Source organism: Leptonychotes weddellii, chromosome 12 (assembly GCF_054177405.1).
Source record: "Leptonychotes weddellii isolate Sample4059 chromosome 12, ASM5417740v2, whole genome shotgun sequence".
In the NCBI taxonomy this organism is placed as follows: Eukaryota; Metazoa; Chordata; class Mammalia; order Carnivora; family Phocidae; genus Leptonychotes; species Leptonychotes weddellii.
Window position 1 is genome coordinate 12,549,448 of NC_138380.1, and position 27,769 is coordinate 12,577,216.

A 27,769-nucleotide genomic window follows, 5' to 3' on the forward strand; every position below is an offset into this window, starting at 1 on the left:
CTCAGCCCCTTGACCAGAAGCATGTTTTCTTGGCCAGCATGCACTCAGTCCTTGGTACTATGGTACTGTGGAATGACTGGCACATGAAGGAAATGATATGTTGCCTCCAAGGAGGGTAGTCAAACATCAAGGACATCATTGACCCCGTGCTGGAAGATCTCTGGAACATGGCATGTTGGAAGGACTGGATGAGAAAGGTCCATGCCTTGCCCAAGATGTTCTTCTCCACTCATTGTCCTTAAACAGAATGGTTTCCTCCTCAGAACACTAACCAAGTGACCCGTCAAGTGTATGCAGACATTCAAAGCACCTTGAATGAGGTAGTGACTGTCCATATTTTATGGGAAGCTAATCATGTGCCATGTTAATCAATGCCGGAATACTGGGGCTCTCCATCTTTTCCCCCCAAAAGACAGTTGGGACTGTGGTGAAGTGGTAAAGTCCCCTCCACTGCTTTCATGTCCCTTTTATTCACTTCGAAACCAGTCTCTAAGAAGAGTACGATCTTTATTTGGGCCTCATCCACAAAATGCAATACAGGGCAAAAGACTTGTTTTTGCAAGGACACATGGGGAAAGCAAAGGAAATTTTCTTCCATATGTTTGTCTGAACTTCTAAAAATCCAGAATGAACATGTATTACTTTCATAAAGGGGTTGGGGGGGTAGTTCTGGAAAAACTTTTTATTTGGGCTGCAAGCAGCTGAGATGAGGATAACGGTGCATGGAAGGTGTTCATTCACTCCATCTCAGTTTCTCCGAGGGGCTTGCCCCAAAGATGTGGGGTCAATCTCATCTCCCTGTGCTCATGTATATTTGCTCAGTAGGAATTCAGCATTTGCCACAAAATGTGGAACATTTCAACCTAAGTTTCTTTGTCTTGGAAAGAGCTTCCATCTAGCTTTTTATGGTGCACGGAAAAAGGAAAGCTCTTTTAACATTCCTCTATGCCATTGCTTTTCAAGGATGCCAGCAAGAAATAAATATAAGATACTGAGCGTCCACCTGTGGAAGACTACTCTATGGCATGGATTCTAGTTGTGCCAAGACTAGCACTTGAGGGCCTTGAATTTGGGAATTAGAAGCCACTGTGCCCCAGATTTATGACCGTTCCCATGTCTCACCCACCTGCTCCAGGCACGTTCCTGAAATTTATGAAATGCAATTGGTGAAAGGGTACATGCCAGGAAGTGCACTGGCCAGAGACAGTGTTGTGTGGACTAATTTAAGGCTTTGCTCATTTTAAAGGGGTATTTCTCATTCACAATAGCGTTTTTTCCCAAACCATCTGAAGCATCATACAGCAGTCAAATCCTGCTTGAAATGTGCAGAAAATATGCCTCACCAAAGGTCATTTGCTGTTTCCATCTTTTGGGTTAATTACTCCTGTGGTTCTTGTCTGAGTGAAAAAGTCCTTTTCTTTTTTTCTTCTTTTCCTTCATTTGTTGCTTTAACAATTAGTTATTGACTCTGTAGACCGTGTCTAGATTTTCCTTACAGAAATAAGTTCCACAATTTCTCTTTCCAAGAGCCCCAGTCATGCCATGGGATCATCTCTAGTCCAGAATCATCAAGAATGAACAGTTAGTTCTCCAAAGATGTTTTCAAAGATGTGGGAAGAGCCTGTTCGTGCCTCTCTGTCCTTCTCCAATGGGGATAATTTGGCTTTCAGACTAATTATGAGGCACGGCTCTCTTTTTGAAACATCTACTGAGAACAGCTTCACCCCTATCACCCACTCCACACCTCTGCTCGTGAATCTCAGACTCTTGAGAAACATCTATTCACCTCAGGTGTGACCCATTATCTACTGTAACAAAGAGTGACTGTATGTGCAGAGTATATATAGATTTGTACCCAATAGAGGCAAGAAATGTTTCCCTATAAAAGGAGATTTTTAAGAAGTCTCAATATTTTCAGGTCGAGTCCAATTCTTTCAAATTCTACTTATGCGAATTCAAATTAAATTCAAAAATTAAAACCAAAAGGCTGAGGTCACTCAAGTGAAATTTGTGTGACCTCAGTCTTTTGATTTTGCCTTTCAGACTGATCCGTGTGTGCAGGCAGAATCTTAAAGACACCAAGCTTTTCTTTAGAGACAGAATAAAATCGACATAGGTTTTATAAACACTTAATTCCTACGAGACATGGGCCCAGACTAGCCGGCGTAGTTTGGGTATGTGTGATAGTGTTGGTTTTCACTCTGTTATGATTTGCTTTTAAATATTTATTTGTGAAATATAAATCTTGCTAACATTGAAGTCTGTTCTGAAGAAATGACTACTGCTTTTGCCGTTGCTTAATGGAACTGCTGAATCTTCTTAGAAAACAAAAAGATTCCGTTATATAAACAAGTCATCCCAAAGAAGCATAAAATAACAATTCTAGAGAATGCGCTGCTACCCCTTCCCTGCAAGGCTGAGCTAAGTTCTGCAGATGTGTGGTAAATTAGGTACCCTAAGATAACAGCCTGGGCGGTTAATCAGCTACCAAAAATGTGAGCAACTCGAAAAATGCTGAGAAATTAGAGTCTGTGTCATTAAAACAATAAGCACTCACTTGAAAAATTGAAAAAATTTCATCAGTACCCTCAGTACATTTATAGATTCCTTTTCCATTGATCTATTCCCATTGCTAATACACCTGTTACATAACAGATGCTTACTCGCTGTTCTGTTCAGGCCACCAGATAACACTTCCTGGTGGACTGTTCTCATTTTCTGTCAGTCAGCATGATGATTTAGGATATTCATCTCACTCAGTGAAAAAGACTAGGTCTGAGCATAGAGGGCGGAAGGACATCAAATGTACAACTGTTTTAAATGATCGTTTTCCCACAAGTGATAAATTTGCATCCTACAGCATGAGTAAGGCAGTCATGGGCATAGGGACTCCATGTCTGGGGTTGGGAGAATACACCCTTTCCTACCTCGAATATATGAGTAAACTATTCATAGCTACAAATGCTCTAGTCCACTGGGTCAGCTAATCCAACCCACAAGCATTGTTTTCATTGAGACCTGGCTCACTGTTCCATAATGCAGCCCATAGCCCTTCCCATAGTGAATTGGAAGGGAGATGGGTGATGGAGGGAGGAGGACAACAGGAAAGACATCATCCATATTTTCAACAATAATTCACAGAAGGTCAGCTATGTACCAGGCACTGTACTGGGATTAAGATGAAGGGGACACAGCCTCTGCCCTCAAGAAGCTCATGCAGTAGGAGGGGAGACAGGTGTAGAGACAGATCATGGCCATGTGGTAAAGCAGTGATGGAGACGGAAGAGGGGCATATTCCCAGCATGAGCAGAGCTGACTCTTAAAGGAAAAATAAGAGTTGACCAGATGTCGGTGGAGAGGTGGGTCTCTGGGAAAGGGGTCAGGGGTACCCTGGAGCTGGTTTGAATGGGCTCACAAGGACCAGTCATTAAATGTTCAGGAATCTTGCAAGCTGGCTGTTACACATGGTCATAAATTATTACGTAGTAAATCATCAAAATTATTTTAATTATTAGAAGTATTAAAAAGTAAATAATGTGTTTGTAATTGAATAAATCATATTAAAACGAAGACAATAAATACTAAAAATGTGCCATTCCCTGATTATTTTGCTGCATTTTTTGATTATCTGTGCCCTTTAGTTGTTTTTTTTTTTTTTTTCTGGTCTATTGTACATGTCTGGTGAAAATACTCTCTAATTGCGGCTACTACCCACCGCTTCTCAACGCCACGTTCAGTGACATCATGTAAGTTTGAAATTGGCTGTGGTGGGAGTATTTATGCCAGGAAAGCCACACATGCTACAGATCAGGGATTATTTCCTCCCCAGAAGGCCATTTACCAGCAGGCAGGGGCAAGGCCATTCAAGATCAAGCCGTGCAGAAAGCGGGGGACACAGTGCAGGAGGGGGCAAGGAGAGAGGCTACCAAATCCCACAGGACCTATCAGGCCACGTTGAGGAGCTGGAGCCAGAGGCATCTGAGGACTTGTGTGGTGTCTGGTCTATGAGACCCAGCAGAGAGCTGGACATGTAAAAGGATCTCCGGTGGCATCTGGCTGGGGGCCCTGAACCGGGCACCATGGGTGTGCAGATGGTAGCAAGACCTTGAGTGCATGGGGCCACCAGGAGAGGGTCTAGAGGAAGAAGTACGAGAGGCTGGGGGAGCAGCCCATGGAAAAGGAGTGCAGGAAGAGGCTCATCTGGAGACCCTCCATGAGAAGGAAGTGTACTGGACAACCAAAGAGAAGAATGTGTCAAGAAGCAGGAGAGACCGAAAGGGGAGAAGGGAGAGAGAGACCTGGAAGGAGAGGAGCAGAGCACAGGCATTCAATCCCCAGCCCCAGAAACCACTGCAAGGACCAAAACCATCTCTTTAACAAATATAGAGGAAAGTCCTGCTCTGTGGCAGAGAAGTACTAAAATATGCCAGTAGATGCCCCCAAAGCCACCATTTGTTCTAGATTGTAGGGCGATGGCAGAACCAAAATGAGAAGGCGATCCAAAATTCGACTTACCAGAAAGTGATGTGTGTCCAGGGATGGAAGTAGACAGAGGGAACCTCCCGCTTCTGTAGGGGACTGATGATGGCAAGGGAGAAGCCGCCAGAGAAGGAGGCATCCTTCCCCCACCAGGGTCAGGACCAAGGCACGGCCACCCCAGGAAGGAAGCCCTCGGGCAACTAGCCTCCCTCAAATGTTCTGAGCAACCCATCCTGGTGATTTCAGCCAACAGTGTTGCAGAAGGTCATCGAGAGGACGTGACCACTGGGCACCTGGTGAGTTGGACATGGGCAATCGGAGGCTCCTCACCCGTCTCCTGTCCTTGGAATGTGCGTTCTGCCTGCGGTTCCCACAGCGGAAACCGTGTTCAAGGATGTAGGGAGCCTCGAGAGAGCAAGGTGATCTTGAGGTCTGCACTGAATATGTGAGTCAGCCCCCTTAATCATATTAATCACCTCTCAACTTTCGAGATCCTGGCGGGAGGATGCAGAGAGCTACTCGTCTTGCGGCTCCCGAGATAAGCCTCTAAGTGAGTTGCCCCACTTGGTGCATCTGCCGCCTCCAGTCTGCGTGCATCGCCTCTTCCGTCTCTCCCTGCCCTCCGGGTTTGGGGGGCCAGTTTGCAAACCAACATGCACGAGGAAGACAGAGGTGTAAATGAAGACATTGTGCAGCAGTGACATAGAGTATAACATACGAGCTAGGAACGTGGATTCCTGAGCCAGGTTGGGTCTGAATCCTGGTTCTACTAATTATTTGCTTGGATAATTTACTTCAAACTGAGCCTCAGTCTCCTCACCTGCAAAATAGGGATAATGATAAAATACACCTCATAGAGTTGTTGTAGGGATTAAGTAAGGAAATATACATAAAAGTGTCACAGCAAGGCTTGGTATCCAGCCGGCGCTACTGATGAGAACGATTATGATTCCCTTTTAGGACACCTCGCCGCCCAGCGTCCTCACCACACCTGTTCAGGCTGTTGGATCATCGGCCTCGTCTATCTTTCATACGTGTATTTACAATTTTCCAAAAACTAGAATACAGCGACGTACACTTAACACCCAAACTGCATTCACTCGTCAAAACACACTTCAATATAATTCATCTTTCTCTGAAAATTTAGAAGTTTCCTTTAGGTTCCTGTCATGCTTCAGGGTCACCATTAGGAGCATGAATTACGGTTTGCACGAAACCACCTTATTTGAAATAGCGCTACCATGGTTTGGGAACAAATGTCCTCTTTGAACCTTGATATATAACACTATGTCATATGTCATATACATCACATATGATGTATAGACACTGATCGCCCGCCTACTAGGTTTCTATTCTCACACTTTTCAGAATTTACCCAGATTATTTTGTTTTCAGTGTTAACTGACTAACATTTTGTTTTCTGCCTTTCCCTTCTCACGTACCTCGGAAGCCATATGGTAGGCAGCTAATAATGTGGTTTGCAGAAAAGTATACCTGGTTTTCCCGGCTCGAGGCTCAATGAACATGGCTCCGCCCCTTCAGTCTCCTGGTGCTGCCCCTGGTTCGCCTCCCCTGCTGAAGGTCTGCTTCTCCCATTTTGTGTCTTCCTCTCTCCCTGCTTCACCTCCTTCCATCTTTCCCTTCTGGCTTGCCTTCTTTCTCAGTTTGTCTGCTGCCTCAACCATCTTCTCCCCCACGGAGCTCATAGATTCAGAACAGCACTTGCTTGAATCTCATTGTCTGAGCAATGACTGCCCTCCTTGACTTCTGTCTGTTAAAAAAAAAAAAAAAATTCTCGTCATCCAAGTTTCGTGACTGCCTGGATTCCAGATAAACTAAGATTTATTGTGTGTACACAATGGCGACCCCCAGGTTATGCGCTTCGAATGCATATCATGAGTGTGCTGAGAAGAGTTTAAGCCGGCAGCCTCTTTGTTTTATCTGGAAGACATTATTTTTATAATTATTGAAGAAGGTAATAAATGGCATCCAACGAATGCTTCGTGTGGCCAGATCAGTGATTGAGGTCAAAGGAGTCATCCCAAGGGCAGCGTGGCCCTTTTTAGGAGGTCTGAGTGCTGTATTGTCCTCAGCTGGGAATGGATATAGGGGGCTTCAGAGCAGCCCACATACCACCTGTGAGTCTTCCTTTGCTGACCTTTAATATTCTCTCTTTCTCTCCTTTCCCCCCAAAGCCAAAGAGCAAACAGGAAGGTAAAGAGTTCAAGGGCTTGCTGGAGATAGGACAAGATGGCGGGGTAGAGGGAAAGCCTTCCTTTTCCCCGTCTCATAATGAAGCACTTTCCTACCCAACAAGCTGAATCACTACATGTTTAACCTAATTATTTGACAGAATAATAGGACTTTGGAATGGCTCCTGCTATCATTTCAGCCTTTTAAATAACCAGACGAGATGTTATGTAAGGGAATTTGGGGGCAAATGGCTAAATCCTCTGGCCAAATCCTTGCCTGCCCTCGGAATCATCAATTCAGGCATCATCTTGGGTGGGGGTGGGGGGTAGGAGGTGAAGCAGGGAGAGAGGAAGACACAAAATGGGAGAAGCAGACCTTCAGCAGGGGAGGCGAACCAGGGGCAGCACCAGGAGACTGAAGGGGCGGAGCCATGTTCATTGAGCCTCGAGCCGGGAAAACCAGGTATACTTTTCTGCAAACCACATTATTAGCTGCCTACCATATGGCTTCCGAGGTACGTGAGAAGGGAAAGGCAGAAAACAAGTCACCTGGGTCAGTCACCCTCCACTATGTTCCTTCAAAGTTGAGTTTGGCTCCATTTGAATTTGGCCCCATTACTCACGGAACTGATTTTCCGGGGCTCCGAATATTCATTTTGTTCCAGTTAGATAGGACTTTCCCTCAAACTGTCTGTGAGGAATATAAAGATAGAACAAGAAGAGAGAACTATTTTAAATGACGACAATGTCTTTGTAGGCCTTCTTTCCGTTTATGTCTAAGACTCACTATACTTTAATGGATTTTTTTCATGTTGAAATTCATGTGTTCAAGGTGGAAACCTCCATTGACATTAGGATTGGACTGAGTCTGTATCATGAGAACATATCTTACTCATTCAGTTAGTTCATTTAAAAATCCTGCATATTGTGTCGACATGATGTCAAGCAGCAGGTTTCACACCAATAGATCCATCTTTTGGAAAGCTAAAATGCATGCATTGCTTTAGGGAGATGAATAGTCTTTATCCCAACAGTCATTAGAGGTTGCAGTCAGAAATCTAAAACTCTTTTTTTTTTTAATTAATAGACTTTATATTTTAGAGTAGTTTTAAGTTCACAGAAAAATGAGCAGAAAACAGAGAGTTTCCATATACCCCTGCCAACCCTGGCAGCTTCCACTATTATTAACATCTTACATTAATGTGGTGCATTTGTTATAATCGATGAGCCAGTATTGATACATTATTATTAACTAGAACCCATAGTTTACACCAGGGTTCACACTTGGTGTTGTACATTCTATGGGATTTGACAAAGGTATAATGACATGTATCCACCATCACAGCATCAGAAAGAATAGTTCTCCTCCCTAAAAATCCCCTCTGCTCTACCTAGTCATCCCTCCCTCCCCTTGCATCCCTGGAAACCACTGATCTTCTTAATGTCTCCATAGTCTTGCCTAGTCCAGAACATCACATAGTTGTAATCATACAGCACACAGCCTTTTCATACCAGCTTCTTTCATTTATTAATATGCATTTAATGTTCTTTCATGTCTTCTTGGGGCTTGATAGCTCATTTATTTTTATCACTGAGTGATATTCCATTGTATGGATGTTCCACAGTTGGTTTATCCATTATTTTTTTTTTAATTAAATACCCCCATTTACATTCTACCTAGTTCTGTGAGGGATACCAAAAAAAAAAAAAACTAAAATAGCTTTATTTGCAAGGTTTGTCTAATTATGAAGATAAGACATATGTTAGGCAAAATAATATAGAAGTATATTTTAATGCATTAAAGTATATAGTTGGCACCCAACAAATGGGATCTAGAAAAGCAGTGTTTTCAGGGGAATATAAATCTCTTGAAATTAGACATATGTATTTTGTGTGTATGTGCTCAGGGCCCAAGGTATTCATCAAATCCTCAAAGGGATATATTACACCTCCTCCCAATATCATGAACCCCTGCAAAAATGAGGAGGGGTGTGAATAATCACCGGGTGCATTCGTAGCTGGAAAAGAGCTCACGATGGTGGTAGGGCTTGATCTAAAAACTGAAGGGGAGTGGTAGGATATGGTTTGGTGAAGCAAGGGATGAGGAGTAAGGCAGGCTAAGAAAGGGAAGTCTCTCAAAGTCAAGGAGATATTTAATTGGGGATTATAAACTACAGAATGTCTTGCTCACCGCCAACAGAAAGGGTCCCCTGCCAAGTATGAGTGGGCAGTGTGGGTGCAGGTGCACACACATGCATGATTTATAGAAGCATCACTGCACACACACACACACACAAACACACACACCACCACCACCACCTCCAACCCCTCCCCTGGCCAGTTCTGTGTGGACAGATCCCCCTGTAAAAGGGCCCTAGTTTGGCAGGTCAATATGAAACCATGAACCCTGATCAGGAAAGAGAGGAAAGGGCAGAGGGGAGAGGAGGCATGATTACCTCTGCTCTGTCAGGTTGATCTCCGCAGTGGGCTCTGAAAAGCTTTGCTCATTTTCACCTCTGTAGCGTGGACAAGAAAGTGCTGCGCCAACTATCAGGCACTTTGTAAATGTTCCCATAATTATGCTGTCCCATCTCTTGTGAAATAAGTTTCCTTTTCTTCTCTGTCTTTCTCAACCGAATCCATCCCTAAATGTCTGGCTCAAAATTCAAGCTTTCCTTTGTTTGTTCGTTTCTTCTGGTCTCTCTTTTGTCTTTTACTACAAGGCTGTGAGACAGAGCTGCTCACTGATGGACGCTATACACTCAGGTGGTGTCTGATGCATAGTAGGTGTTCAATAAATACTTTTTATAAGTTCTAATGACTAATAATAGAAGTCCTGCCGGAATGTTTTATGCCATTTTTCTTCCTCATAAACTTTTAGTTTGTGCCATTTACATAGTAGATAACCATTCAGTTACATATCTAGAAACTGGTGATCTGATTTGAACATCTTACCTAGTTGGCCATGAATTAGCAGGTTGCAGACCAACAACCCACATGGTATATAGGACAGATAACGTCGCACCAAGTATTCGTATTTGCTCTTCTTTTCCTTTACCATCTGGAATTGTTTCCTATTGACATTCTCTTATCCGAGACTCAAACAATACTCAATGATGTTTACAACTTAAAAAATACATTCTCTTGAGATGATCTCATGAAGGAGAGGAGTGAAAACAACCCTGTCTTTCTCCCTCATTTAACCTCCACAGCAGAGCTGACTTAGTAGCTAAAACCTTGGCTAGGAGCAAACTCAAGCTCCTGAGATCATCTAAACCCATGAGCCCCCACATCCCTGCTGGCTGATGGGGACTGCCAGCCAACCCCCCACCTTCGCCTCAAGGAATTCTTGAAGAATAACCACCCATGCCTCCATCACTGTTTTGTGGATTTGTTTGTTTTATTGTCAACAGACTGTAGGCAGACGCTGGGCCAACTTCTCTGGTAAATTTGACTTAAAAGACAAGGTCTTCAACCTCTGGGAACTGCAGAGAGAATAGACGAGAGAGTAAGTGATAATACAGGTAGGAAACAAACCACAAAAGATCATGAGTAAGGCCAGATAGGTCTTTCAGCCTCAGAGGGATTGTATCTCTGCGGAGTCTTGTGGAGCCTGGGGTCCGTGTCTCAGCCTTGTGGTTTTGGTAACTCCATTTTATCAGTTTCCCCAAGAGTTATCAGGATCCAATGAGTTAGTTCATTCTAACCAAACCACAGACTGGCTTTGTTTTTTCCCCCATCAACAGCACCAGTGTATTAATTTAGAGTGAGAGATATATCCTTTCAGCATCCAAATATTTGGGCTCAGGGAACTTACCTTCTGATACACATGGAACTGATAAATTACATTGCTAATGAGGAGAGAGCTTCCTAAGCATGGAATCAGAATCTTGGGGTATACTTCTATGGGGAATAGTGCAGCCTGATATACACACAAGCCCTGCCCTGCTTTGGAAAAGATCTTCCCAGGGAAAGGAATACTCCAGCGTGGACACACACAGACACATTCTTCTTCTTCTCTTCTCTCTTCTGCGTTTCATGAGGATTACCATCCATTCATCTATGTCATTATAAAATGTCCTTTGTCAATATTTTAAAATCATACTTAAGATTCTTTTAATTGCAAAGTACATGATATTGCAAGAAATTAAAAAAAAAAAAAACTTCCCGGATGTGTAATGAAAAAGTTAATCCTCTCACATTTCTGCCATAGTCTCCATTCCTAGCCCAGTAGTCATAGATGTGGAGAGACTGGGGGTGCAGCCTTCTGCACCTTCCCCTTGGGCCAAACAAAGATACACAGCATAGTTAGGGATTTTTACGTTTCTTTTATAAATATGGGGTTATGCAATGCACTTGGCTCTGAAACTTAACTCTTCTCATTTGGTTCATCATGGTCACTCCCCCCTAGGTCAATGGATAGAACTTAAACTCATTACTTTTAATAACTACATCATATTCCATCAAGTGGGTGGACCTACCCGGTGTCTTACTTCTGGGCAATTCTAGTCTTTAGCCACTATACAAACAATCAAGTTTAAAACACTCCTGTCAAAGTGGGTCAATGCCTTTTCAAAAGAAATGGTAATTCCAGTTCTATATGCTGTTTTATTTTTTTTTTAAGATTTTATTTATTTATTTGACAGAGAGAGACACAGTGAGAGTGCGAACACAAGCAGGGGAGTGGGAGAGAGAGAAGCAGGCTTCCCGCGGAGCAGGGAGCCGGATGCGGGGCTCGATCCCAGGACCCTGGGATCATGACCTGAGCCGAAGGCAGACGCCCAACGACTGAGCCACCCAGGCGCCCCCTATATGCTGTTTTACACAAGTTACAATGAATTGTGTTGATTATTTCCTAATGACAGATAAGGACCTTATTCTTATCAGAAACCTGTATCTCCTAATCACATGAAGGGGCTATTAAACACGTGGATTCTTATAAAACTTCAGCCACAGTGGGAGTAGTCCCCTGATTTAAGCATTTTGCCCTTTTCATAGCATGGGAGAATATTTGAGCTGGCCTAGCCAGCTGACTTGATGACTTGATAAATATTCGTTGAGTGTTCAATACATGAAGGTCATCTGGTTCAAGTTTCTCATTTCACAGATGGGGAAATTGAAGCCCAGAGGGTTAAATGAGGCACAATTAGGGTGAAAGGGAGGAAAAGTCTGAGTGATTTAAGTTGCAAAGCAATTTGGGGGCTCGGAGTAGAGAGGCGAGAATTTGGGCAGGTAGAGCTGCCGTGTATATGGGATACGCACATGGAAAGAGGCAGACGAGAGAAGACTTACAAAATTTGTGCATTAAGACTACAATTCTTCTTTGAAGCTTTGTTGGATGAGGCAGCCAGGGTTCACATAGAAATTTCTCATTTTATTTCTTGAGCTGAATCTCTGTTCGAATGTGACCCAGTGCAGAAATTGGACCCCTGACAGCTTAGCTTTATGCCACAGGGGCAGGGATGGTATGGCGTTCACCAAAACGATCTCTTCCTCTTGGACGTTCGGATAGACCCATTCCGCAACCTCCCTGTGTGGTTAAATGAGGCCACGCGACTGAGTTTTGCCCTTGGACTTGGACAGAAGACAGGACACCACTCCTTGCCTGGCCCATAGAAGTCTCCCATGAGGGCTTCTCCATTGTCTCTGCCTGTCTACCACCTGGAAGTGAAGGACTCCGAGGTCCCACACGCAGGTAGGGGAAGCGGGGTTCCTGAAACCCCGCGTGGAAGGCTGCCTGCTGAGCACCCACTCTGGACTGCCGTTAAGAGCGAGAAATCAACTTCCACTGTATTAGACCACTGTGAGCATCTATCTGTTCCAGCAGTTTGTGCTACTTAACCGTGCTATTTAATTAACTACATTAGTGTTTCTGGGTTGTGGGTTTTTTTTTTTAATGAATAACCAAATATAAAATCCAGAACTGGTAGCAATCGATTCTACAGTTATTATTACACATTTTCTTTTTTTTTTAATTTTTAAAATTAAGATATAATGTATTATTTGTTTCAGGGGTACAGGTCTGTGATTCATCAGTCTTACACGATTCACAGCACTCACCATAGCACATACCCTCCCCAATGTCCATCACCCAGCCACCCCATCCCTCCCACCCCCCTCCACTCCAGCAACCCTCAGTTTGTTTCCTGAGATTCAGAGTCTCTTATGGTTTGTCTCCCTCTCCAGTTTCGTCTTGTTTCATTTTTCCCTCCCTTCCCCTATGATCCTCTGTCTTGTTTCTCAAATTCTTCATAACAGTGAGATTATATGATACTTATCTTTCTCTGATTGACTTATTTTGCTTAGCATAATACCCTCTAGTTTCATCCATGTCATTGCAAATGGCAAGATTTGGGGGGTTTTTTTGTTTTGTTTTGTTTTGTTTTTTTTATTCTTATGTTAATCCCCATACATTACATCATTAGTTTTAGATGAAGTGTTCCATGATTCATTGTTTGTGCATAACACCCAGTGCTCCATGCAGAATGTGCCCTCCTCAATACCCAACACCAGGCTAACCCATCCCCCCACCCTGTTTTTTGTGTTTTTGATGGCTGCATAACATTCCATTGTATATATATACACCACATCTTTATCCATTCATCTCTTGATGGACATCTAGGCTCTTTCCATAGTTTGGCTATTGTGGACATTGCTGCTATAAACATTGGGGTGCATGTACCCCTTCGGATCCCTACATTTGTATCTTTGGGGTAAATACCCAGTAGTGCAATTGCTGGGTCGTAGGGTAGCTCTATTTTCAACTTTTTGAGGAACCTCCATACTGTTATCCAGAGTGGCTGCCCCAGCTTGCATTCCCACCAACAGTGTAGGAGGGTTCCCCTTTCTCCGCATCCCCGCCAACATCTGTCGTTTCCTGACTTGTTAATTTTAGCCATTCTGACGGGTGTGAGGTGTATTACACATTTTCTTAATATCCACTAATTCATACAAATGTAATATGGAGTCCTAACCCACCTACCTTTTCCATGAGAATGAATACATAGGAGCAAGGGGGAAAAAAGCTCTGACATTACAATTCCTCCTGACTCCCATGTAACTTAAGTTAGTTTGATTTCTTTTCTCCAAGAGTTTAAGGAATCATTTTTCTTCGGAGCACTGTCTTTTTTGTCAGTCGTGCTTGCCTAATGACTCGCACTACAGAGGTTTTGTTGTCTTGACAGGAATGGGAAGTTTGTAAACAATTATTTCAGTTTTTCTGGCTTTAAAGGTAGGATAAAGGATGAATAGGAAACAGTTGGGGCAGTGAAAGAAAGGGGGATTAAAGGATATCAGCAGCTCAAGGAAACCATGGATTTCCTGGATTGTTCTGGTTTCCCAAAGCCATGCCAATACTGTGAGTAGTAGTAAAAGTTTGAATGTTTCATTCAGACATGAGGTCCAAAGGCTTCTCATGGTCCCTGCTGGCATTTTAAGCTAAAGCTACACTGACTTGTATAGCTAAGAGAAACTGTTTGGTGAGCCTAAGACCTTGACACAGCAGTGTGGGGTAGAAGGATTGCCGCTTGGTCACAGGTATGTGGGATAAAGGGAGACTAGTGTGGAGAGCTATGCATGCTTTATGGTGAGAAGGAAATAATGGAAGGTATTAAACAGGTGACTTTGGCATGTCATCCATGGGCCACACTAACCATATTGCTCAGGTTACAAGGCTGCAGTTAGGGCTCACTGTGGGTTGATGAAAAAACTGACCTAGAAGTACACGAAAAGACCTAAACACAATCTAGAAAAAAATAATGCTTACAGGATACGGTGATTTGAGACCATAGGAAAAACACCATCAACTCCTAAAATGCGCGTCACACATTTTACTAACAAAGAGATTAAACATACTAAGAGACTAAATACTAAGAAGTATAGGCATTTTCTGTCATTTCTCAAATTATGACAAAGCAGACCAAAAGGTGAATATGTGAGGGCGCCTGGGGGGCTCAGTTGTTAAGGGTCTGCCTTCGGCTCAGGTCATGATCCCAGGGTCCTGGGATCGAGCCCCGCATCGGGCTCCCTGCTCAGTAAGCCTGCTTCTCCCTCTCCCACTCCCCCTGCTTGTGTTCCCTCTCTCGCTGTGTCTCTCTCTCTGTCAAATAAATAAATAAAATTCATATTTAAAAAAAGGTGAATGTGTGACCAGTGGATGCTACGCTGGGTGAGAATGATATACTATCACTCCAAGGACTCATTCCGTAAACAGGTGGGGGTCACACGGACAGCACTGGAAAGAAGGGTGCTATCTTCTTTCTATAACAATTTATAAGGTGGGTCCTTACCCAGACTTAAAACCTTATAGCTTTTGTTTTCCAGTCCTTCCTATTGCTCACTCTCCACCATCTTGGACTTCTGTCCAGAAATATTCTTTACTGGGACGCATGGGTGGCTCAGTCGATTAAGCATCTGCCTTCAGCTCAGGTCATGATTCCAGGGTCCTGGGATGGAGTCCCACGTCGGGCTCCCTGCTCAGCGGGGAGCCTGCTTCTCCCTCTCCCTCTGCCTGCTGTTCCCCCCTGCTTGTGTTCTCTATCTCTCTGTGTCAAATAAATAAATAAAATCTTAAAAAAAAAAATTCTGTGTTTCTCCACTGCTTGTGGAAATAGAGTCAAATACCTCTGCTTGGTACCAAAGACCTTCCCCAGTCCAGGCCCATCTACCTGTAGACATACTTTATATCCCGTTGCCTGACATCTATACCCTGTTAGTACAGGGCAAGCTCCATTCAGTGCCCCATGATCATTCCTTCATTCCCAGACCTAAGCCTTTCCTCTTTGCCTCTCCTCCTCCCTCCACACGTCCAGTCCTGTGGTGCCCTGGGTGGAGGTTAGCATTCTGAGATCACACAGGTCTGGCTCCAGGCCCAAGGGCAGGGAGGCTTCATGGACTCAAGTGCACAGAACCGGGACTGTGTGCTTGGCTTGATCCTCGGCTGTCACTGTCTTGAAACTCTTAATTTCTGAAGAAGGGGCACACATTTTCATTTTGTCCTGGGCTCCACAAATTACGTTGCCAGGCCTGTGGGTGCGAACTATGCATGTGGGCAATCCCAACACATGGCCTTGTGTTTTAGTTTAATTAAAATGAAGACAAAGCTTGAACATACCTAGAGCACTTTATGTGTGTGAAGCGATTTTACGAGCATCACCTCATCTAAACCCCCCGGCCCACCTTGGGGGTGAGGACACCGAATTCCAGCAGCAGTTGTGGGTCTTCAGGCAATTCTGAATCGATTTAAAGCATTTTCTGGTTTTCCTTGTAATTTTTCATTCATATTGTTTGTTCATCCCCAACTCTTCTTCCTCTGTCCCATTTATAATAATAAGTTCAGAGTAGCCTAAATATTCACCGTACTGGCATGGTTTCCTTGAGCAGCTGAAACAAAGTACCACAAATGGAATGGCTTAAACACCAGAACTTTATTGTCTCACTGCTCTGAAGGCTAGAAGTCTGAAATCAAGCAGAGCAACACTCCCCTGAATGCATCCTTGCCTCTTCCTAGCTTCTGGAGGTTTTCTGTCCCTCTCTGGCCTTCCTCGGCTTATAGGCACAACTCTCCAATTCTCTGTCTTCACATGGCATTCTCCCTGTGTCTCTGCCTTCACCTGCTGTCTTCTTACAAAGATGCCACTTATATTGGATTAGGGCCCACTCTACTCTGGTACACCTTCATCTTTTTTTTTTTTTTTTAAGAGAGATTTATTTATTGTTTGAGAGAGAGAGAGCAGGGGGAGGGGTGGAGGGAGAGGAAGACAAGTAGACACCCCACTGAGCAGGGGGCCCAACATGAGACTTGATCCCAGGACGCTGAAATCATGACCTGAGCCGGATGCTTAACTGACTGAGCCACCCAGGCGCCCCCAGTATACTTCATCTTAATTTAGCGAATTATATCTACAATGGCCCAATTTCCAAATAAAGTCATTTTGAGGTAATGGGGGTTAAGATTTCAACATGTCTTGTTTTGTGGGGGTGGGCATAGTTTAACTCCTAACATTTACCCTCCCCCCTCTAAAGAGTCATTAAGTCCTGCAGATTCCAACTCTGGAATGAGTCTTGAAGACAGTCATTCTCCTAACTGTTGCCATCCCTGTGCCCAGGCCTCCCTGTCTCCCAGTCTTGTGACCCTCCAACATATTCCCACTCTGCAGCCAACAGGGGCTTTTAAAACCTCAACTGGATCTTGTCACTCCCTCATTTCCCATTATCTCTTGAAATATCCCACTCTTTGATGAGGTCTATAAGGGCTTGTGTGACTTGGCCCCCTAACCCCTCTGACCTCTCCAATCCACCTGCCCCATCACTCTTCCTCTGGCCCACCTCCTATTCCTCCCTTATGCTCTAGGCAGACTGAATTTCCCTCAGGTAAGGGTTAAGATCTCTTGTTTTCCAGACCTCCTTGCTTCCAGGAACTCTCCCCTTCCCTCCTCATCTTTCAGGGTGTGGCTTACATTCCACTTCCTTCAGGATGTCCACACCATCCTGTGTGCTACTGTGTCTGGGCAAAATTAGTGCGAAGGGGGCCTGCACAGCCCTCTCTTCTCTGCTGCCTACCAAAGAGAACCCTGAAATCTTCAGCCCTGATATTTCTGCCCCACCCCCTTCCTTCTACTCCAAAGGGAAGGTAAGAATTTAAGTCAATCTGCACGATGAGATCCTGGAGTGCCTGGGAGAAGGAAATGAAGTCTGGGGTGGAATAAAGGAAGATTTAATAATGCACTATGCATCATGCACTATGAACGTGAATTCCATTTAGTGTTGTTTCAGAAATGCAAAAACAATGGACTTCATTTGAAATTAGCTGGAGCTCATGAACTGTTCTTGACTATGACCAGACTTCACAGGGTTCAAGATATCAAGAGTTACCCTCTTATAGCATTTGTCCTTTGTCCATCAGAGCACTTGTCATACCACTGTGTGTTTCCTGGTCTCGCTCCCCTTTAGACTGCAAGTGCCTAGCACAATGTCAGGCACATAGTAAGCCCTCTAATGGTTAATTGATGAGTGACCAAATGGTGTAAAAGAACTAAGTCACCGAGAGGTTAAGAGATTTGTCCATGGTCAGACAGCAAGTGTGATGTAGAGGCAGACATTGAACTTGGGTTGGCATAACTCCAAAGGCCATGTTCTTAGCCATTGCCTAGTGGGTGCTGAGCTCTAGGAGCCCCAGGTCTGGGTCTCTCTTGTCACAATTGTATTCTTAGTAGGTCCTTGTTGAATAAATTTTTCTTTTTTTAAGATTTTATTTATTTATTCATTTAGAGTGGGGGGAGGGGCACAGGATGAAGGAGAGAGAGAATCTCAAGCAGACTCAGAGCTGACCACAGGGCCTGATGCAGGGCTCAGTCTCATGACCCTGAGATCATGATCTGAGCCCAAATCAAGAGTCAGATGCTTAACTGACTGAGTCACCCAGGGTGACAGTCATTTGTCGAATGAATTTCTTGAATGAGAAATGGAAAGAGGATAATAAGAAAGAAAGGAAAAGAGAGAGAGTTTGTACAGGTGAAAGAAAGAGGTTGGAAAACAGAGAAGGAAGAGAGGAGAAAGAGAAATGAGAGAGAAGACAAGAGAACTCTTTACCACCCTGTCCTGACTCAGATGCTGGTGCATTCTGGTCTTCTTCATTGACCAGTATTTTATGAAGTTTCCAGTAAATGCTGGGAACTGTTTAGACACTCGGGACACATCAGTGAGTAAAACAGACAAAGACTCCTGACTTCGTGGATATTGCATTTTAATAGGGAGACTCGGACAATAAAAAAAAAAAAGAACTTAAAAGATAAGTAAATAATATATGATGTTGGAAGATGAAAATACTATGCAGAAATAGCAGAACAGGACACGGACAGGGATTCTATCCTAGAGTGGGTGGAGTTCGGGGGTCTGCGAACTTGGGTGGGGAAAAAAATGACTTCTTTATTCCCATTAACCTTAAACCTTCGAATCTGACTGTAGGCAGCTGGACACCTAATTGCAGTAGCTATGAGTTTGTTACCAGTGGAAGTTACAGGTATTTTTACATTATATCGACATTGTTACAAGTACCTTGAACTATTGTTTATACTCATCACTACTTTGTAGCTATTGGACCCGCAGTTACATGTAGCTGTTTAATGTATCAATAAAGAAAAATATATTTGGTAACTGTATCTCAGTATCATTAGTTTCTTTGGTAACTATATGTATTTTTTTTAATGCACTTAAAAACAGTGCTGTGAGAAGGGGTCCCTAGGCTCCACTAGACTGCCAAAGGAATTCACAAACCAAAAAAGGTTAAGTAAGACCACCAGGTAAGGGGAAACGAGGTGCAGTGGAGGACAATGGGGGAGGGGGGATAGGCTGCAATACTAAATAAGGTGGGCGGGGTCAATCTCATACCTAATGCCCTGTTGAACCTCACCCATCCTCAGCTGGCCCTGGCTTTGCCCTAAGCTCAGACTCAGGCACCCAGCTATGCCAGCCTATTATCTGATGTAAGAACTCTGGCCCTTCCCTGCTGCTCACCACCTTCCCCTCTTGGTGGTTATTTTTTTTTCTTTTTTTTTTAGATTTTTTATTTATTTATTTGAGAGAGAGAGAATGAGAGACAGAGAGCATGAGAGGGAGGAGGGTCAGAGGGAGAAGCAGACTCCCCGCCGAGCAGGGAGCCCGATGCGGGACTCGATCCCGGGACTCCAGGATCATGACCCGAGCCGAAGGCAGTCGCTTAACCAACTGAGCCACCCAGGCGCCCCCCTCTCTTGGTGGTTATTTAACATAGCATTTAAAATTCAGAAGTTTGGAGTCAACAAAACAATGTCAAAAGAGCACAAGGAAATCCAAGAATGAATATATGTATATATGTATATATATATATATAATCTTTTTTGTTCTGCCCTCTATTTAAACATCCAACTCAACCAGACAAACTGGCTCAAATCAGCCAGGCAGTATATGTCTCCTACAGAAAAGATAAGCAAATCAGCAGTTTCTGAATGTTGATTAAATGTATCACCTAGGGCAAATGGAACGCGAGCTGAAGATACTGCCATATTTCAAGAGAAATTCTTTAAAAATTCAAATTCCTCTCACAGGTACAGTGAAAATCCTCAGAACTGTATGCCAAAGAGCTTTTGTTTCTTAAAAATTATACTTTGAGGCTGTTGAAATGTTTTTAAAAGATCTACACACGGACTATGAAGAAACACTATCTGGAAATCACAAAATTAAATTCTTCTTTATATTAATTAAGATACGGGGCGCCTGGGTGGCTCAGCCATTAAGCATCTGCCTTCGGCTCAGGTCGTGATCCCGGGGTCCTGGGATCAAGCCCCGCATCGGGCTCCCTGCTCCGCGGGAAGCCTGCTTCTTCCTCTCCCGCTCCCCCTGCTTGTGTTCCCTCTCTCGCTGTGTCTCTCTCTGTCAAATAAATAAATAAAATCTTCATATTAATTAAGATGCTGTTAGCGGCAAGGAACAGGATGCCCAGCTAAAGGCGGCTGAATAAAGACCTTGCTTCTCTCACGTAACGAAAAGCCTGGAAGTCAGTGGCTCATCTCCAAGATGTCAGGATTCTGGGTTGGCACCTTTAACCCTAGAGGAAACCACACAGCCCCTAAATGATTGGGTCTCTCCCTTCCAAGTGTCAGCCTTTTGCTTCTTCGTTTCTCACACCAGTGGATGTCCGTATCGGGGCTGTTGAATACCTCTGTTATAACTGTATCCCCTAGAGAGTAAATTTTAAATGCAGATTTCCAGGCACCCCCACCAGAGATTCCTGAGTCAGTAGGCCTGGGGTTCTGCCTGAAGAATCTGCATCTTTAGAAAGTCCCTTTGGGGTTTTGATGCAGGTGACCCAAGGACCAAACTTTGAGAACTGACACCAAGTAACCTCTTCCTGTGTGACCTCACTCCTATGAATTAGCTACCCATGATACACTGATGACTAGAAAACATTTCTATCTCTTATTAAAAACTCTGGGCTGAGCTCCAGCCTCCTGTACTCACTTGGCAAATGAGCATCCCTATCTGAATATCTCATAGGAACCTTAAACTCAACAGGTTCAAAACTGAACGCGTTTTCACCCCACATCTGGTGCATATAGAATAAAGTACAAATTCCTTGTCCTGGCAACATGAGACTCTGCCTTTACTTCCAGCCATGTTCCTGATCACTGCCTGGGCCTTGTTCTTGGTGTTTAGCAATATTCTGACTTCTGACAGATCCCGGACACACATGGCTTTCTACATGCTTCCTCCCTGCCAGGATTCATGCTCTTGGGCACAGAAAGGCCATCTCCTCACACCCTTGTAAACACACTCCTTGCCATTTGTCCCTCGTGTTAGCTTTCGACCATGTGCATCCTTTTACTGTTGCACTTGCTATAATGTATTATACTCTACCTGGTGGTTTTGAACTTGAGCTCCTTGAAAGCAGGGGCTGTGGCTTATTCCCTTTTATACTCCCAGCTCCTGCTCTAGAATCTGACACATAGTATGCAGTCAGGCACTGACCATCTGATGAATCGAATTTCTTGGTGAAAAAAAAAAGAGAGAGAGAGAGAGAGACAGACAGAAGGAATGGCCAGGGAAGTTGAAAGGAAATTTAAAAAGGGCACTGTTATGAGAAGTCAAGGGAGGGGATTGGTTCAAGAAGGATGAAGGGATTAACAGTGGCTAACTAATGTTTGTTTAGAGATCAAGCAGAGGAGAGGCTGAGAAAGGGCCTGGGATTTGGCATGGGAGAGGTCACTGGCAGCCCCAGAGAGCCCTCTGCCACTGGGGCCACCCCCTCCCTGCCCGCCCAGGGGTTGCCACATAGGGGCAAGCTCTTTCATGCCAGTGAGAGAGAACTCTAGCATACAAAGTTGACACAGTCCAGAAATGCATGGGTCCACGGATTAATCAGTGAGTTAGGCTTAACTTGGCTTAACAGGATCCTCAGGCTTTTGAAAGAGCTCTCCTGTGTCTACCCTCTTTTCTCTATTCACTCAAGCTGGGGGCTTCTCCCCATGCTATTTCTGCCTAGTTTGTCCATGGTCAGCCTGGACTTGATGTCAGGCAAACCGAGCTATTCCCCGTCTCCCCTCATCACGGAAATTTCTCTGCAGGGCTAGATTGCTTCTCTGAACTGCTTCTTGGGTGCAAATCTGTCCTAATCTGCCATTCCTGAAACCTCCAACAGAATCACCCCATCTTCTGTGCTTCTTTCACATTTGTAGGCTGATGGAATTTATTCTTCTGGCCATAACTCCTTTCTGTCGAATGCCGTTCCGGGCTCTCTTTGCCTTTCCTGTATCCCCGATCAGGTGTCTGATCATTTTTTTCTTCTAGGAGCAGAAGCAGAAAATGAATGATGTTTCTGTATTCCCCTGATTTTGCCAGTGCGATTTCTCCAAGACTGCCATTTCCACAGCTTCCCTTCACCCTGCCAAGCCTTGCTCTACCCTTTGCCCTTAAAGCTGTAGCTCCTATTGTTCCTAATTTGAATGCAATTTCTACTCTTTCACATCCTCTGTCAGCATCCTGCCCTGCCACTGAAGCCTTTGTTTGGGGAGTCTTGCAGTTATTAAACCCCAGTCTATAACAAAATGCACCATTTAAGCCAATCAAAGGTTTAAAGCAGAAATATGAAGTGATTTCTTTAGAATACCTAAAACAAATGTAGGTTGATATTATGACTTGTTAAGACATGAATCATAAAAGAGAGGGAAGTAGAGAAAGAAGAAATTGTGTGTGGGATAGGAAGATGCACAGAAAAAGAAAACGAGGTAGATACATTGTCAAGAGAGAGAAAAACAGACATACATAGAGCCAGAGACCACAAGAGAGGTAGGTCGTCAGAAGACAGATCCTGAGAAAGTGAACTGCCTCCCCCCAGGCGTATCCTCCAAAGACAAGACCAGAGGCTCCAACACAGAAAGAAGGACCAGGCTGGAAAACGAGAGCATTGCATACCAAGTCCAGATAAGATACAACCTGCACAGATATCACACTAAAAACACCCAGAGAGTGATAACAAGACACGAACACCTGAAGATATACACCCCAAAGACAAATACCTCCATCTTGTGGTCTTGAAGATACTGGGATGTTGCACATTTTCACAACTGTAGGCTTAAATAAGAAAAGACATTTGTCATTTGCCCTGTAAGCAAAATGATCTTGAAACCAGGTCAAAACTCCCCCCATGTGTGGTCAGCCCTGAGAAAGATATGATTCATACCATTCGTAGAAAGACACATGGAGAAGAGGTAACTGACATAGATGGCTACTAAATCCTCTCCAGTTCTCTTGCGTTTGTTAATATTTCTCAAAAGACACTAAAGTTACATGGTCTTATGGCAATGTAGAATTCCATGTAGTGCAAAAAGAAAAAAGGATTTATTAAATGGGTGAATATCTGTAAACTTCTTAGAACACTAAGTGCTAATGTGTTTATTAAATAAATGTAATACGGTGCATACTAACCTAGCCAGATGTGCTAGGTCCTGGAGCCAGCTCACTGTCTCACCCTGTGACTTCAGTTGCACCTCTCTTCCTGGAATACTCTCTAGTGCCCTCTTCTGGAGCCTTGATAACCCTCCTCACCCTCTATTCTCCACCTATCAAAACACTGTACATTCTTTTCAGGCTGAATTTAAGAACCCTACATTTCCCCCATAAGTAGCCTCACCAGAGCCACGGATGTAACCTTGTTGCTAAATCCAGTGGATGCCTCCCCGCATGTCTCATTGATCTCTCAATAGCACGGAGCGCTGCCGACCACACCTCCCTATGCGGTGGTCTTTGCCCTGGGATATTGTCCTCCTTCCCTCTCCTCCTCCACAGGGAGTTTTTTTCCCTCTTCCCTTACTTCAAATACTAGTGCTCCTTGGGGCTGTGTCTCAGATTCTGTCCCCCTCCTGCTCTCGCGCTCTCCTTCAGGGGCAGTTCATTGTTAGGTTTATATCCCTGCTCCCACGATACTATCTCATCGTAATGCAGATGCAGAAACTGAAGCTCAGAGAGGTGAAGCAATTTGACTAAGTTCACACAGCTGTGGAAGTGGAAGAACTGGGCTCTGAACCCAGGTCTCTCTTAATCTCATGTTGCCTCTGGCTGTTTTGTGGAGGAACCAAGTCGGGCACAGGTGGAGAATCGGGTTAAAGAGAAAAGTTAGAGAGGGCACCCTTGGTGGGAAAGTAGCGGCTGGGCACAGATAGGCAAGGCTGGAGGAAGACCACGAATTCTATAGTCATAGAAGGGAAGGGAGACAAATAGGCATATCAATCTGCCAATTCATGAGAAAAAAATCTAAATTCATTTAAGTAACATTTCCCCACCTACATGACGCCATTTTTGCTAGCTCAACTGAATGTTTTTTTGCTGCAGTTGAGCATCACACAGGTAGAATTTAGTCCTAGTGGTCTGAAGAGAAGACGGCCATCTTACCTGCATGGCTCCGTCTTGTTCTCCTTTCACAGGACTCGCTTTCTGTGCCCAAAGTGGGTGTATAGGAAGGAGACCACCCTTAAGATGTTTTCAGGTGACACAAGTGATCTTTCTTCATTTTAATTCTCCTTCTTGGGGGGTATCTTAGTTTCCTACGGCTGTCATACCAAAGTACCACAGACCATGTGGCTTTAACAACCAACATTTATTTTCTTGCAGTTCTGGAGGATAGATGTTTGAGATCAAAGTGTCAGTAGGTTTGGTTTCTTCTAAGGACTCTGCCCTTGGCTTGTCCATGGTCGCCTTCTCCCCGTGTCTCACATGGTCTTCCTTCTGCATGTCTGTGTCTTAATCTCCTCTTCCCATAAGGACACCAGTCATATTGGATTAAGGCCCATTGGATGACCTCATTTTAACTGCATTACCTCTTTCAAGACCCTATCTCTAAATACAGTCACATTTTGAAGAACCAGGGGTTAGGACTTCAACATACAAATTTGGGGAGGACAGAGGAGATATTCCAGAGAGTACTACTGCCTAGAATCACTCATGGCTTGATAGCAACTGGGACGAAGTGAGAGGCAATTACTAAATACGAATCAGCGCGAGCCCTGAGCTGAGAGACATCCAGACAAGTATGCCACGGACCTTGCCCCAGGATGCTGCCAACCCAGTTGTGGGGACAGGTCACCTCCACAGAAGTGGAGAGTCAGCCATCTAGGGTGGGGTGTGCTATGTGACAGCAGAGCATGTGTGACAGGAACTGTTCTGGAATCCTAGAAGAAGAGATAAAAATCAGTTCGATTGGGGCACCTGGATGACAAACAGTAGGTTAAGCATCAGACTCTTGATTTCGGCTCAGGTCATGACCTCAGGGTTGTGAGATGGAGCCCCATGTTGGGTTCTGTGCTGCGATTGGAGACTGCTTGGGATTCTCTCTCCCTCTGCCCCTCCCCTCTTCCTCTCTAAAAAAAAAATCATTTACATTGGTCACATGGAGTTTTTTATAATAATAACAAACACCTTTTATTGAACCTCTGCTATCTGCCAGCACTCTATACAAGTTCTATCTCCAATCCAATCCCACCTCAGAGGCTGTGGGGAGCACTATACAAAATAACTTACTTATACCAAGTTCTTAGTGTTGTGCTTGATGCACATAATAAATGGCGGCTGTCATCACCCCATGGATATTTGTACAGGACCTACCCTATGCCACGCAATGTGCTCCTTGCTGGGGATATAATGGCAAGCAAGATCAACATGGCTTCTGCCCTTGCTGAACATGCGGTTTAGAGATGCACCATCCAACATGGTAGCCACCAGCCACATGTGGCTGTGAAAATGGAAAGTTCAGTTCCTCGGGCACGTTAATCGCATTCCATGTGCTCAACAGCCACAAATGGTTACATTTCCATCACTGCAGCAAATTCTATTAGGTAGCACTGGAAAGGGGAAGAGAGAGAGAATACCCACACAGTAAAGGTCATGATAGACACTTAGAGCTACAAGGGAAGAACACTTATCATTACTATCTCATCGTAATGCAGATGCAGAAACTGAAGCTCAGAGAGGAGAAGCAATTTGACTAAGTTCACACAGCTATGGAAGTGGAAGAACTGGGCTCTGAACCCAGGTCTATCTTAATCTCATGTTGCCTCTGGCTGTTTTGTGGAGGAACCAAGTCGGGCACAGGTGGAGAATCTGGTTAAAGAGAAAAGATAGAGAGGGCACCCTTGGTGGGAAAGTAGCGGCTGGGCACAGATAGGCAAGGCTGGAGGAAGACCACAAATAAACCAGTCTCGCTAGAGAGGCAGTGACTTGCTGAACTCATGCACTTGCAATGGTAAGTCGGGGCCTGCCTGCCTTGATTCAGAGCCAAGGAAGTAGGTACCTCAGCAGAGGCTGATGCCTTGAAGGACATGAGCAGGGAGCACAGCCCAGTCAGAACTGTGTGTTATGGAGGTGACAGTTCTTAGGGTGAACTGGCCTGAGACCAATTAAGGACAGCAGGCGGGATAGAAAGGAAGGGGTGAATGAATGGTGTGAAGCAAAGACCACCAAAGGAGCCAAAAGACGTGACGGTAAGATTGAATGGTGTACAACGGTGGGCGATATGCTTGGCTTCTATGGGCCTCACTTTTTCAGTTCTAAAAGGGAGGCCTGACCCAGATGGTGTCTGAGGCCTTTTCTAGCAATGGTAGTCTAGGATTCTGCAAATGTGAATAACATTAGGCTAAGAGAAGCAGTAGGAATTGTAGCACTGGATATAGGGGTGAAGAAAATGGCAGAGTCAAAGGTCACCCTGAGAGGAAGGGGGAACTATGCGCTACCACCCAAACTAGGTAAGTGTGTGCAAAAGCTTGCCTTTTTTCGGCGATGGGGAGGGGGTGGGGGAGCGTCACGGGGTATGGAGTTTGGGAAGGATAAGAAGTAGTGAGAAAAGCATGACTTTGTGTTTAAGAAAGTTACAGTGATCGTTACTTTACAGCCCCCAAAGTACAGATTTTAAACTTTTTTTGACCCTTGACCCACAGTAGGAAGTAAAATTTACATCATGGTCTGTACAGTTGTCCAATATATATAACTGAAACAAAAGGATTCTGAAACTATAGTTACCCTCACTAAGGAGAATGGATCTTAATAATTGTCTACTCCATTGCTTTTTTTTAAGGGGGTCGCCATCCACTGAACTAATTTTATGATCAGTTCATGTGTCGCGACCCACAGCTTCAAAAACACTGCCTAAGCGTGGACTCCAGTCTTCTGAGGTTGGAGGCGACGGCAAGGCATCCTATCAAAGAATCCAGGAGGGAAGCTGAAGTGAACCTGGAGAGACTCTGGGCTGGGGAGAGTTTGGAGGATGTTTAGCTGAAGCCCGGATCGCAGCGCGAGGAGCAGAGCAGAGGCCTGGGAACCACGGTCCAGGCGGCAGAGCCGGGGCCCCGCAGAACTCCGCGGACGTGAGCGTGGCGTGCAAACCAGATTCCCGCAGGGATTCAGCCACCACCGGGGGCTGCCTGTCTGAGGCGTGCGCGGAATGGCTCTGCACCTCCGACCCCCAGTGGGTTGCAAAAGCTCCTCCCCTCACTCATTCTCCCCGGAGGCCGGCGAGCGCCCACTCCTCCCTTCATTCATTCCACACCTAGCTCAGGGCGAGGCGGGCGAGACTCTCCGCCGGCGGCGCCCCCTGCCCGCCCCTCCCCTCCCGCCCCGCTCGCGCGCGCACACAAACTTCTGGCTGCCACCTCTGCGGACCCGCGGTCTTCGGCCGGTCGGAAGTGCACCGCGCGCACCTTGCCCGCGAGCCTCGCGGCGGCCCCGACCACCACCGGCGCCCCCCCGCCCCGCCACGCCCCGCCCGCGCCCGCGCCCGCCCCGGCCCGCCGCTCCTGCCCTCGGCTCGGCCTTCCCCGCCTCGCATCCGTGCCATCGGCGCTCGATTGCGCGCGGACTCCGCGCTCCGCGGCTCGCTCGCTCGCTCGCGCTCGGCCCGCCGCCCCCGCCTCCCGCCCCCCGCCCCTGCCCCTCCTCCCGGCTCCGCCCGCCCCTCCTCCGCCTCCCGTGCAACTTTTGCCGAAGCCCCCACACACAGCCATGCTGAGCTGAGCTCCGGCCGGGCACTGGCCGCGCGCTGCCCGCCCCGGCTCCCGCCCCACCGCGGACCCGCTCGGGGG

At 45.2% G+C, this 27,769-nt stretch overlaps 1 long non-coding RNA gene across 1 annotated transcript; it reads right to left on the reverse strand.

Annotated features, from left to right (window-relative positions):
* Positions 1-23,836: 23,836 nt before the first annotated feature.
* Positions 23,837-27,364, reverse strand: LOC145716464 (uncharacterized). Its single transcript, XR_014139106.1, has 3 exons — positions 27,328-27,364; positions 25,302-26,886; positions 23,837-24,868 (listed from the first exon to the last, which is right to left on the reverse strand). It is a non-coding gene; the product is annotated as an uncharacterized LOC145716464 (long non-coding RNA).
* Positions 27,365-27,769: the final 405 nt, after the last annotated feature.